At 35.3% G+C, this 14,366-nt stretch overlaps 1 protein-coding gene and 1 pseudogene across 6 annotated transcripts in view; one reads left to right on the top strand and one right to left on the bottom strand.

Moving 5' to 3' along the window:
- The window catches only part of LOC148600548 (uncharacterized), a 227,300-nt gene that overhangs the window by 63,027 nt on the left and 149,907 nt on the right, over positions 1 to 14,366 (bottom strand). The gene's annotated exons all lie outside the window — the stretch shown is intronic.
- LOC148600550 (uncharacterized) overlaps positions 12,517 to 14,366 on the top strand; it is a 42,544-nt pseudogene continuing 40,694 nt past the window's right edge.

The following is a 14,366-nucleotide window of genomic DNA, read 5'->3' on the forward strand; positions in this document are numbered from 1 at the left end:
TGAAAAAAGTCAAATATACGTATAACATTAATACTGCATTACATGAACAACGTGATTGCTTAGTCCTTCAAACACAATCTTAATTTCATAGGCTTTTTAATCTTAAAAATTACACGACTCAAGCTCCAGGAGAAAAAAAAAACAGTGGTTACATTCCATATCAGGCGCGTAGGTTCAAGATTCAAGGTCGTTATATAATCTTGAAAAAAAAACAATAACGGATAAAAACAACCAGGTCTCACGGAAGGAACACGTATAGACTCGGGTGTACTATTGTAGAACGAGCAGCACTTACCTATTTAAAAGTTCATAATGAATGGGTTGTTCATAATGATTTGCCAAATTGATGAAGATTGCAGTGATGATTTAAAAACGTAAAAGACCATTCTCTCTAATTTTTTTTTTTTTTAGTAAATCGGACTTTTCCAAAATAGTTGAAGGAATAGGTTGCATAAATATTTTTTTTTTAAATCTTAAAAATCATGGAACCCGCTTTGAGATGCAACTATTTCCGAGACCACTGGAAGGTACAAGTAGTAATCAAGAGAACCAAGATTCTAGCGCAAATCAAACGAATGTTATCAAATGACAACGACTACACACACACACAGAACAGATTAGTACATACACAGCAACAAAAGTAAAATGGGTAATCCGGACTAAAAAAAGCTGGGAACATGGACCAGTTGCACCGGTAGGGTTACTGCTTTTCTAGAAACATTCGTCGAGTTGCTCATGAAAAGTCAAGTCCAGGGTAGACGAAAGAGCAAAGGAAAATTATTATACACGCTGAACAAATTGGTCTACGCTCATGTAGCAAATTGATACACCGTTATGATCCACGAGTTCATGATGACAACCATAAAACTTATGTAGTGATGACTTCATTCGTGTAGCAACATTACACTGTTCCAGAAGCCTACAGTAATTGTAAGAAGTCTATCATAGTGCAAAAAGTCTGTGTAGTTACAGCAAGCTCTTTCATACCGTATACGCTGTGGTATGAAAACGTGTGCTGAAGGGATCAACAATTTAAAACAATACAAAATACAACATATCAGCGGGGAGGAAAATTTCTTCATTTTAGTTTTATCCTCGATCATCACTGTCACTGCTGGTATTAACAAATTTAAAACAAAACATTTTCCACAAAATTATCTCACAGCATAAATTTTGACTAACTTTTATAGGTGTAAAACGCTCAAACAGCGGAAGCTTCACGGTGCTTTGCTCCCTGCCCCCTCCCAACTTGGGGCCTTTGGCGGCCCCTTATACTTCTTGACGAATTTGAGCATCCACTTCAAAGAAAGTCTAGCTACGCCCCTGCATATACAAATGTATTAAATAAAATGCTCTTGATTAGGTGATAGCACAGTGTATACTAGTAGATGAAACCGATGAAAATAATGTCTTCCTTACTTAAAAAGGTGTACAGATGACTTATTAAGAGCGTTGGTTGTAAGACGCCTATACAATCAGGAAAAAGATACACGTAGTCTCAGTAATAAAAAGTGTCAAAACCTCTCTGAATTAGGAAAGGAGGGAAACCCTTCACAATAGTCGCTTATCACATCTTTAAGACAGAGCAAGGGCGATGGAAATGGCAAAAGGCGACAGGGAGAGAAGTGGAGGGAGACTAAAATGTATATTAAAATAATTGTGAGCAAATATTGAATGAAATCATAAAAAAGCTTCAGTAAAGTGCTATTAAATGACACATATACCTCATTGTTACAGCTTTAGACGGTTGTCTCAGAAAAATATTAATCCCCATACCTTATGATAACTCACGATCGAATGATTTTATGAGCAAGACTTTATTTCAGTCCGTTCAGATGCCGCAATTCTGTTTAAAACCGAGCTGAAACATCTGTAGAATTAATGTAATGAAATTTCGTCAGTAGTCTAAAATATGAAACTTTCGAAGTTATATTGCCTACTGTTATTTCAAACTTTCCCCGATAATTAATCGTCCAGAAAATCACAAATAGTATTTCCTAGAAATTGAATATATATTACTTAAATGTTTCGATGCAAAAGCACTCACATTCAAAACCTTGCATGTAATATATATTCCACAGGACGTTAAACTATAACCGATCAATCATTTAAAGTATGGTGACAACCTTGGATCCAGGATTTTAGATTAGGGGCGCATAGTTTCGCCATTTTAGGTTAAATTTTTGAAATATTCTTCTAGAGTGGATAAAATGTAGATTTCTTTTGTGGTAAAATTGGCAAGAAAATTAAGTTTTCAACCTAAAACCGCCTACATCTACCACTGACAACCCATGCTCAGCAAAATTGGGGGCGGGATGTACCCCCGTCACGCCCCCGCCTGAATCCGCCCCTGATAACCATCTGTTGGAGTGACAACTATTCATACAACTTTGGGTTGATGTAGCTCCCATGCTATGAAATGAAGTGGAATTATAAGGAATATTACCCCTACAAAGAAAGAGGTTGGAACTCCGTTCCTCCAAACACCAAATCGGCACCAAGTCAGAAAATATTTTGCCAGTCAACTTCTAGCACTGCTTGAGTATGGCACCAAGTCAGAAAATAGCTTGCCAGACAACCTTAGCACTGCTTGAATAAAGAAAACATTTTCCAGACTAGCGTTCTGTGGGCTAGCATCCGGATACAAAATCCGAGTAGAAAAAAAAAACATATTTATGAATGTTTGCGTCCCGAAATGCAAAACATCGATTTGCCAATTTAACAAATGTTTATACTGCATAAAATAAATCAATCATTAAAAAGATAACACTCGAGCACAAACAGTGAAAAACAGCTTTTTTCAGTATCCCCCACTTTTACCTCATGATTTGATGTGACATTGCTGTTTCAACAAGGGTGAAGATAGGCAAGAAACAAAGTATAGGGACCATTACGGCGAGGGGTCTGAGGGTCCGGATCCAGGGCAGAGCCTTAAGAAGGAGCGAAGCTCCACGAAGGAAAATGATGTTTAGCTGTTTGAAACTGAAATATCTACTCTATTGTAGACATGATTGGTTGAACAAATATTAAGTCGGGTCTTCATGCATGTCTAGCTTGTGATATCAGTTATAAAAAGAGACACTGTGTAATGCATTTAAAAAAGAGAAATAAAATCAAGTTATGGTTGCAGACTTGTTGATGGACATGCCACCGTGATTAACAGCAGTCACGGCATTGTTCATGTCGTGATCAGTGGCGGATCCAGTGTAATAGTTTTGGGGTTTTGTTCAGGACAAAAGTGAGCAAATATCAGTTCTAGGCTTGAATCTTCTTTCTTCTGGTTATCCTCTTGAAATCCCATTTTGATCCGCTACTCTAGATATAGTTAGATTTTATTTCATGATGAAAATAATCTACCTGCTGGAAACTTGAAAAGATGGCTATCGCCTAAATTATGCACTTAACGACCGATGCCCGACAACATGTTTTGCAGAGAAACTGTTAATTCAGAGAGCTATAGTTTCTGTTGGATTTTCAGAACTTTGTTTATTTTTTGTGACTAAACTGCACTTTCAGTTATGTTGTCAGATTGGGACGCCTTCCTAATCTGTTAGAGCATCTGGCCCAGTGTCCTCACACTGCGCTCTGATTCAGTCAATGCTTCAGTCTAGTCAAAATGAGAAACTGATATTTCTAACCACGGGATTTATTAATTTTCTTATTTTAAATCGTGTATGTTTGTGTTAAATCTTGATTCTCTTTATTTTTCTCATTTTCCAAACTTAAATATTCGTTAAAAATGTATGGTAAAAAGAATCAATTGAAGCCGTCTAGCTCAGATGTAGAATATTAAGGCACCCACCACCTTTATACCGGAAAAGGGGAGGGGGGTTTGATACCTGTGACTGTTTTGAAAAAAAAATCAGTATGCGCGCTATTTGTTTTACTCAGCCAATGAGAACAGGGAATGAGAAGAGGAACAAATTTGTTTTACAAATTCTACATTAGATTGTAAAAGTCTTATCGCAGACATGTTAGTAATATTCTGGTTGGAATAAGTAATTTATGATATCTAGGTCGACACCAAAGTTCCAACGTCATCTATGAAAGCATGGCAAGCTATTTTGATTTTGTGATAACTCGTACAGTTGGAAAATCTTCAAATACTAAGGAGGGTCCGTAAATTTAATCCCCGTTTTAGCTCACCTGGACCAAAGATTACTCTCAATACTATGAAATTTCAGATTAGCTTACAACAACAAAATTATTTACTGAAATATCTTCTACATGTATGTATTTGATTCATTCATCAATTAATAGTAACTTCGTGAATGCTGATTAACACGTACTGTCTTGTCTAAAATCAGACTGATCTACTTGTAGTAGAATACATATATATGCATAGAGATTCGAACAATTATGTCTCTCAAAATTTTTGGAAATTGTATGTAAAGAACAAATTGAAATAGGACGATAACAAGAAGGTGTGTCTGTTAGTCCCCTTTATGCAAACCAGGTACTCTTCAAACATTATTGTATTAGTAAAACACCAGACGATATACTTCTGTTTATAAGAAAAGAACCTTCAAATTCTTTGACCAAACACGTATTTCCCTTTTAAATTGTCGGACTCTTGGCTTAAATTAAAAATCAATCATTTCTTTTTTTCTAGCAACTGATGTAAATTAAATGATGGCTAAATTGCGATCTTAAAAGACCAAGGTGCATGTATATTTAAATGAATGCATGCATATGTACACTGTTAATTGAATTCATGTAACTTGTCTAGCCCTAAAGGGTATATACATGTAAGCATTTCATAAAGATAATGCCCGCCAGTCATCCTGCCAAATGCTTATTTACCCTGTAGGGCTTTACAAGAAGTAACATTAATTCAATAAACCATGTACACGCATAGCTTTGGCTAACATAAACCTCATTCTCCAAATTCATTGTTTGTCTTTTAATATTGCAATTGGGCCGTTATTTGATTTATATCATTTGCTAGAAACAGCCGGGAAAACTGTGGCTTCCAAATCGGTGCTGATCACAAATACGGTTGATAAACAATTTAAAAACAGATCTGAGGTTAGTTAACAATATTGTTATATTCGATTAAATATGAAAATTGTGAATTATTGGGCTAAATCATCTCCTAGTGAAACGGTAAATGTTAAACATCCAATAGTTTGATATATGCTGTAAGTTGATAAGACGCGTGTGTTTTTGTCTGGACATTACAATAATCTTGGTCACTTTATACTACTTTTATACTACTTTTAATATCATCGAGATAAACGAATTCTAACGGTAATTATTCATGGGGTCATTGTACCAAGTATGGTATTCGATACAAGTATATCAGTTATTAATGCAAATTAAAATTAACTGTATTTAAGAGGAAATTAGTCTTTTTGGATGAAGTCGTGTGCTGAATTACAAAATGCGTGCTCGTAACCCCCCCCCCCCCCGAATCATTGAGTTACAACTTCATTGAAATGCACTGAAAAATAATATTTCAAGGACAGATAACTCTGTCAAAAATCTATTTTTTCTAAGATTCCATATGAAATTTTCTGAGAAAATCCAATGATGCTTAGATGAAATAATGGTATTTTCAAATAGAGAAAGCATTCTTGTGTGATATTTGATTGTCAGATCGGAGGAGTTTTGACATGCCTGTTTCTGATTTTTCCCATTTTGCCTGATTCGAACAAACACTTACACTTAAGTGATCAGTTTGGGCGCATAAATGGTTAACGGATGCTTTCAATAGCTCAGTGAACTTTGAATTTTCTGACTGTGTCATAGACTTGCAGAACTTTCCTTCATTGTGTGGCACATGTAACACAATTAGCATATACATGTATTTAATGTACATGTTTGTCTTTGTTTGGTACTGAAATTTCTCATTTTGATCATTTAAACTTTATTTTAGTTTTCTTGTGTTACGACATGTAATGTTTGACTATAATTTAGAAGTCCTTAGTCTTTTCATCACAACTGAATCATATAAAAATCGTTTCTATCTTGCAATATAATGTATGAACACACGTTCAGAACCAAAACGACTTAGAAAACAGTAAACTGCATCTATAGTTCATCTACAACTACGCAAATCATAGTAAAAAAGAGTTCGATTCATGTGTTTTGCTAATTTTGAATAAAGCCATAACTTTTCACTGTTATTCATGTAGTAAAGTGATAAAAATCAACCGCATTTGCGACACATTATTGTGATCTTAACCGCTTTAGACTTCCACGCCAATCGTATCTATAAGCTACACATTATCGGCTACGGTGCTTTGATAAATTTTTGTTTATCTCTAAATTACTACAAACTTGGAATTGATAATATTTCTATGAGTAGTTTTTATAAAGGACATACGAACACAATTTTTGTGTTTAAACTTGCCCGTTGAAATACAAAACAAAATTTGTGAAAAGTTCAGATAAAAAAGGATTTTGTTAACTTTGAACTATAAATTCTCTCAATCTAGAAGAATCATTTCCAATTGAACCATTTCCAAAGAGAAAACTTTAAATGAAGAAATGGTGTAAGGCTCACCACATTTTCTTAGGATTCATTTCTGTTCTCCACATATTTATGTTCGTGAACTTGTTTATCAACCGTACTTTGCGCTCGGCGGCTGTTTACATGGGTGAACGTTAACTTTGTTTTTGCCTTTATTTTTCTGTTATCATTTTTTTCCTTTGAACGGAATGCTTTGCATATGGTCCTACACTCTTTGTCCCCCCAAAAAGCTGCACACGTTGTTTTGCATTACGCTTGTCTAACTCGTACAGGAAGTTGATATCGGAGATCAGCCAGAACCACTTACACCGTGTGCCCATCTTCGTAATGCCACACCAAATTTTGAAACAAACCCACCCATTGGGAGCCGAGATAATCGGACGGAATGACGGACGGAGAAGGTGGTTTAACATGTAATCTCGTTTGATGGGTTTTAAAGTGATAAAACTGTCGTTGTGTGATTGTTGGGATAGAGGCGATAAACTTTGACAAAATGAATGTATCATGTTTAAAACAAACTTGTAGTATATTGCTATAATATAGAATTTACGTTTTTGATCTTAAGTAAATTATGATCTGAAATTTATTTGCTACAACCTAGCCCCATCCTCCAAAATGGTGTGACGGGTAGGACTCACCATGCATGTATCAAAAAAGGGGTGGGACACAAAGATGATAAGGTTGATAAATTTTGATTGCCACAAGATAAAAAGGAGGGACGGGTAGGGTCGGGCAAGTTAGCTTCCTGTGGCGGAGCGCAAAGGTTCGTACTCCTATCGAATACTAGAGCAGGATTCTTTAACGTGCGAGGAACGTGGCGTCTTTCCCAACATGGTGCACCACAATGGTTTGCGGTCAGATTTTCCGTATTATAACCTGACAATCCCAGCATGTAACACGCCAGGAGTACCCCATTACACCACCTGGGGCACACAACCCAATTGCTCTGTGAGCAGAGCGCCCTAGTCCACAGCTATGGTTCTGAACACTATTTAGTCGCCTTTTACGACAAGCTTAGCCCTGCTGCAGGCCTAATGTTTTAACACCCGAACCTGCACAGGGCTCATTGAATGGAAAGACAATTGGATAAAAACTAAAATATAACATTAATTTTACATGTATGGGGTGAATATCATTGTCCATGAAGCCATTCTTGTCTAATAGTAATTACTGCACTTTTTATGTTATTTTTATTGTTATTATGTACAATAGAAGTTAAAAGTGTACTACAGATGTGGTTAATGTAATATAGCATCATTTTTTTTCAATTATTTTATTTCTTTCAAAAGGCTGTAGACAGTGGCGTTTGCTTTTTGTTCAAATTTTGTAATTGATTATTAATGTTTAATGTTTATCTTAGCTGCCCTGTCAACATTTTCAGGTTTCCCATCAAAGGAAGAATATTTAAATAAGTCAAGTTCAGGCTATAGATAGCCTTCCTTGACAAAAATGGTAATGGGAAAAGTATATATCCTCAATATAAGATACTAACAAAAATTAGTGTTATTGAATTAATTAATTTAAAAGACTAATTTATTTTCATTCCATTGCTTCACTGTAACCACGCTGAATCAATTACACTTACCCAGACATAGAATGAAACATACTTTGGTATTTAATTTACATAAATATTAAAATACCGTTTTGCTAGAAATAGAGTGAAAAAAGCAATGTATGTCGAATATCCCGTTTGCATTCCTAACTTGCTGAAGGGAGAGGACTTACTATTTCCTCTTGAAATTTTTTTTCAGTTATGGTTTTTAAAGTATTTGTAAACCTCCCCTACTACCCCTACGTTTAAAATATATGCATTCAGACCATATGGTATTTTCTTTAGGGTCACTCGGGGAAACTTGCTTTTGATGGGGACATGCACACCAGGCATGGAATAATATTTTTTTGCATGGACTGGAAAAAGAAGAAAATAAACATTCTGGGCTAATGGAAATACCAAGGTCACTTGTCGAGAATCTGAAATATATATATATATATAAACGATAGTTAATAATCTTACCTTAAATTGGTAAAAAATAATTATTGGGGGAGGCTAGGATTAACTTTGACAAAAAGGCAGGATGGTAGCATATAGTTAAAAAATCCCGAATGACCACTTGGGAATAAAATTGCCGAATGCATCTGTTGAAAAAAAAAATCAGGATATATTTTTTGTAAACACTGTAATGTTACAATTATTTGCCATATTTGTATGGACATTCTGGAATAAAAAAATAAAACAAATCAGGATAGCCTACACAAAAACAAACATTCAGGACTGAACATTTTATCCTAGCCCCCCCCCCACCCCCCACTCGACAAATACTAATCCAGTGGTTGCTCCCAAAACCTGGAAAAGATACCAAATTAATCCATTTATCGCAAATTAAAATGAGAGAGGTGTCTAATTTCTTTAACAACGTCAAATTATGAGTGGAGTGGCATCGCTGTCGGTAGAATAGTTTCATCTAGGCTGTTTTATTAATTAAACAATTAGCCGTGTTTGTCAAAATCGTCTTGATTCGTTAAAGAGATTGATTATCTTTTGAATCTACTGACGTAATTGAAAACAAAAGACGTCGAACCGCATGTACAGACTTTGTGTTTGTTTATTGTATTTTGTAAATGTTCGGAAGAATGCTGTGCGACCGAGTTCTGTATTGTTATTTTATGAAAACTAACTAGTATTTTGTGGAACAGTAACATATAAAAGTAACAGTTTTTGGGGAGTAATCAAGGGAACCAAGGTTATAGCGGTAATCAAAAGAACGTAATCCAGGGACAAAGACTGGACATGGAAAACAGACATAGACAACAAAGAACATAAAGCAACTAAAATCATACATATTAAGTAACAAAAGCAAATAAGCAACTCGATTCCACTAAAAACTGGAAGCATGGAACAGGTGCACCAGTAGGCTAAGTGTCCTTTGCTTTTCTAGAAACACCCGCCCAGTTGCTCATAAAAAGTCAAGTTCAGGGTAGACGAAAGAGGAAGGGAAAACTATGACACGTTGAACAAATCAATTTTCATTGTGAAGATGGATACTCCGTAGCGATCACCAGTTCATGAGGACGACCATAAAACCTCTGAAATAATGATTTTAATCTTGTAGCAACATAATCCTGTTTTAGAGGCCTATTTGTAAATATTCTAGCGTGATAAAAAAAACATAGGTTTTAATGCTATCTTATTCTGATAATGGTCTTGTACAGATTTTCTCCGAAAGATCTTTCGAATGTTTCAGGATCCACATTGAAATAATACCACTACGGGGTAAAAAGTGTTGTGGTAGGACTGCAGACTCTCTTTGGCAGCTGTGAGTATAGAAGTTAAAAGCTTTGAAAGATGTTTGGTAGTACATTTTGCAGATCCAGCTATGTGTCTTTGTTTGAATGGATTTTTGTGGAATTTAGGAATCCAGTACATACACGGTAAATCACAATCACCGTCCTCGGTAGAGAGACAAAAAGAAGATAGCACTGATTTATGGCTTTCCCCAATCCCGTCTTTGGAGACTGTGGTAACAGTATAGGTCTTATCATTACTATTATTTTCTACGTCTACCTCTGGTAATACTGCTGGTACGAAAACATATTTATCATGTATAGTAGACAATGTTTTTGCTACATCAAGGTCTTTGAAAACTGATGTAGCATTGGCACTCATTGGCCTACTTAACTTTCATTTGTTTCAAAATTAGAGACCTCACGGCCTTTAGTTCATGAAGTGAGGCTGTTTATCATTAAGTCAGTATAGTTTAGCCGACAGAACACCCCCTTGTCGGATGCCACGAAAAATTGACACCAATCGGATAGATGTCCTCCAAACAAGATCAGTTTACATGTACATATTGTCAAGGACTATTTTGTCCCTTATACCCTTTTTACACGACGGATGTGATTGAAAATTCGGATATTGAGTGTAAATCTGAATACATGTATGGTGACTCAGTTTGTTGACAAGTTTGGTTCAATCCGTTTGGCTGTGTTTGAGTCGATATACAGACCAGATTATAAGAAGGAAAAGAAGAGGAAACCGACCAACATATGTCAACCCAATCCGTTTAGGAAATAAAATTAACAAAATTATTTCATAACGACAGGACTATTGAAATACAAAATGTATGACAAAAAAGAATAAAGTTTCTCTGCAAATTCCTTTGAGTGTGTCAACGTTCTATTTGCACTATTGAAGATATCTTCAGTTTAGTCACAATAAATCATCCGTGTAATCTACACCGACATGTTTTCTGATACTTGTCCCTGAATTACATTCTTTTGATCCCCGCAATAACCTTGGTTCCCTTGATTACCATTGTACTTGTAATTGTCGAAAAGTGTCGGATATTAGAAAAGGATACAAGGGGTTGGTATACACTTGTGTTGAAAAATTGTGTTGAACTTTGGCAAAATAAGGCTAAAAAGGAACAAGTGCTAGCTTGGAAACGCCACTTTTTATATTTCTTGGTCAGTATCCCGCTTTTTTCCGGATTTGCCGTGAAGCACATCATATGGGTTTATTTATCGTGGTTACTATTCTTCGTTCCAACCTTTCAAATATATTAGACAGGATAATATCTTCATCTGTCAACTGAGGGAACAAATCCTCCACCCTGGTGGACTAAAAAGACACAGGCTGTCCGCGATTTTCTGTCGGTGGAGAAGTTTCGGATATTGTGACGGATTTTGCATTTGTTCTTCTATGGACGCATGTCCTGACAACTGACAACCCCCTAAAAACAAACCGACACATTAGCGCTCGGGTGACATTCTATCATATACAAATATATTTGTTATCTTTTTTTTTTATTTTGTTCTTTTTTTCTTGTTTCTGGTGATTTTAGTTTTTGTTTAGGCGATTTTATTATTTATTTGTTCTATCCTTAAAGTTAACGGTTGACTGCTACTGCCATTAATGTTCCCTCTCTAGTATTAAAATGTAGCTACATTGAGTGTTTTCTATATTATTGTCGTATTGATTTTTTTTCGGTTAAGTGTTTGTATCGGGCACATTATGGCGAAACAACATACCAACTATTAACCACCTAATCCCAAGTTGAGTGAACGACAAACATGCAGTATATAAACCAATTCGATATACTGAAAGTTACCAAAACTTTATATCAAAGGTTAAAGTTCACAAATACAGCACAGCTTGTGGCATTACATCGAGTGGCCCTGGCCATAGTTGAAGAGAACACTATTATATTAATTACGGACAGATAGACAGCTCACTTCTCCATCGATAGGGAGGTATATACTCTAATAAATTCTTCTCTGTAGTATATTGATATCCTGTTATTTATCAAATCACTATAGTACTAAATCTCAAACCCCCTCTTTCCCTCTAGGCCAGTAAGCACCCCCCTTTTCGGAACATGTACAGGTCTCAGTATCGTATTAATTTTCCCATAGACTTCTATAGTGAAGTGCATATTTTTAGGATTTTTTAAAAAATATGTAAATTGATTCAATAAAACTTTCACTTATGTAGCATTTCTAAGGACATGTGAAAAAATAATTTCCCGCAAAGAAAATAGGGTGAGTCCACGAAGATTGGACAGAAAAGTAGTCTCGAACTATAAATAGCCATTTTCCCTACTTTCACTTTCGTTTTGCACTCACCAAACCAACCTTTTCAGTGGAACAGTTTTTATGATATTATGTTAGATTTTCTTTTAAAAAAGTTCTTCATCTTACAGTGTGATGTTTGCTCTATTTTTTAAGTCATTGTTCATGTCTTTTGACAAAACATTAGTTTGTAGAGAGGCAAAAAGAAAATGCACTATATTTTTATGGCATCCATGTTTTGACGTACACCCGCTCAGGGATATGCAATACGATACTGGTACCTACAATTTAAACCAAATTCCTTATCAATTAAAATGTTATGTTGTACTGGAGCAATGGATGCAGCGCTTATGAACCACGTGATCAAACGGTGTAAATACTTTCAAAATATGACCTGCTATGTGGTTTTTAACATCTTTGTTTTGGACCACTCCTTTTAATACATTTTGTATTAACACACAATATCTTTGTGATTTTAATATTTTCGTGAAAGTGGAGTTTAGAGTATTATTTTCGTCAATAACGAAGAACAGAAGAAATTTTCAGAATGTGAGTATTATAAAATCAATAATTTCAAATCACTATATGAAATCATACAAATGTATCCGAATATAAAAGGGTCGGGGGGGGATTTGATGGCCTGGTCACCCTTCTGAAACTAAACGTACTCAGAATGCAATAGACAAGTATTCAGCATATGTACTTAGGATGATGCATATTTCTTTCCTTTTATTCTTGATGAAGAATTTTGTCATGGGTCGCATCGAAAGATGTTATACATGTAATCAATGTCGGTCACTATTGCATGCATCTTAGAAGAAGAAGATGATGATGATAACGAAGAAGCAGGAGAAGAATATCGAATGTTTCTGTTCCAATCAACGACAGTCACAAAACAGGACAATTATGATTAAGTCACTCGGGGAACGATAAATGTAATTTACCATATATTACGTACATGGGTAAATCATTAATTTCAAATCACAATATGAATTTGTACAAGTATACCCAAATACTAAAGGGCGGGCGGGGCGGGGGTAAGAAAATCAGTTTTGAAGTAACTTATTAATAGTATATATTCTATTTGTACATACTGTACAGTATTTATCAAATTGAATACTATGAATTTGTTAGTATATCAAACACACCAGTCTCGTTCCACAACTGTTAAAAAGGCGTCGATATCTAGTATTTGTGTTTTACAGCTCTGGATTTTTGACAACACCAACAAACAAAATTAAAGTGGTGTATAGGGCATAATTTGTCTGTCTGTCTGCCTGCCATAAAATATTTTACAGGAAGGCTTTGCACCATATTTAGAGATGTATGTAGTTATAAAATATATATGATAATTTATGCCAGGCCACTGTACAGATGGGGGAGTGGGTATTCTAACCTTGAGGTACTTCATTTGTAAGGTTGCTCACAGTATTTCTAGTTTTCATTTTTCTTCATAGTGTGTTCATATGCACTGTCAACTAGTAAAAAATCTAGAATAATAGTGAATATCGTTATTGTACTTTAATTTATTTTTTGAACTCTGATTGATTGATTGAATATTGTGGTTTAACATGAAATGATGACGATGAAATGAAAAAAAGTGATGGGACACAAGTGTAATACGGTCGGCAAACCTTGATTACCACAAGATAAAAGGGAGGGATGGGTAGGGTAGGGCAATTTAGCCTCCTGTGGCGGAGCACAAAGGTTCTCCCTATCGAATACCACAGCAGGGTTCTTAAACGTGCGAGGAACGCACAATAGTTAAGAGTCAAATTGTATAAATCTGTATGAAATCGTAGTTCATGGTTCTATGTAGCAAAAGGAGAAATTGGCTGCATGGGTAGATTTTTGGTGTTATATGACATGCAGTTTGTATAGAAATAGAGTCGAAATGTGACCAAAAGCATTTTCATGATAGTTAACAACCTATACCTAATTACAATCAAGTTTTCAATTTTGGATACATTCAAATTTCATGGCCAATAAGTAAAAATTAAATTATTTATTCACTTTTTAAACCCATACCATCCACAAGCAATATTTGAAGATATAGAGTAGTACTGTGTTAGTCCATGTAATCTTGTACAATTTCATATATAACAATATTGTCAAAATTTTATCCTATGTTAAACATTTAAGAATAATCCAGATCCAGAACTACATCAAGCTTGAAACTTTCCCCGGGATATCCCATCGACCTCTCTGTATCGAGCTGTGTCCAACGAAACATGCTATTCTATTGCTAAAACTAACAGCTATAGTACATGTATTTAGATGTTCGATTTAATTTATGGCCCTCTTTTGCAGCGAATTATTTTGT

This window comes from Perna viridis, chromosome 13, assembly GCF_037379345.1.
Source record: "Perna viridis isolate PV_CMFRI_1.1 ecotype Kerala chromosome 13, ASM3737934v1, whole genome shotgun sequence".
NCBI classification, from domain to species: domain Eukaryota; kingdom Metazoa; phylum Mollusca; class Bivalvia; order Mytilida; family Mytilidae; genus Perna; species Perna viridis.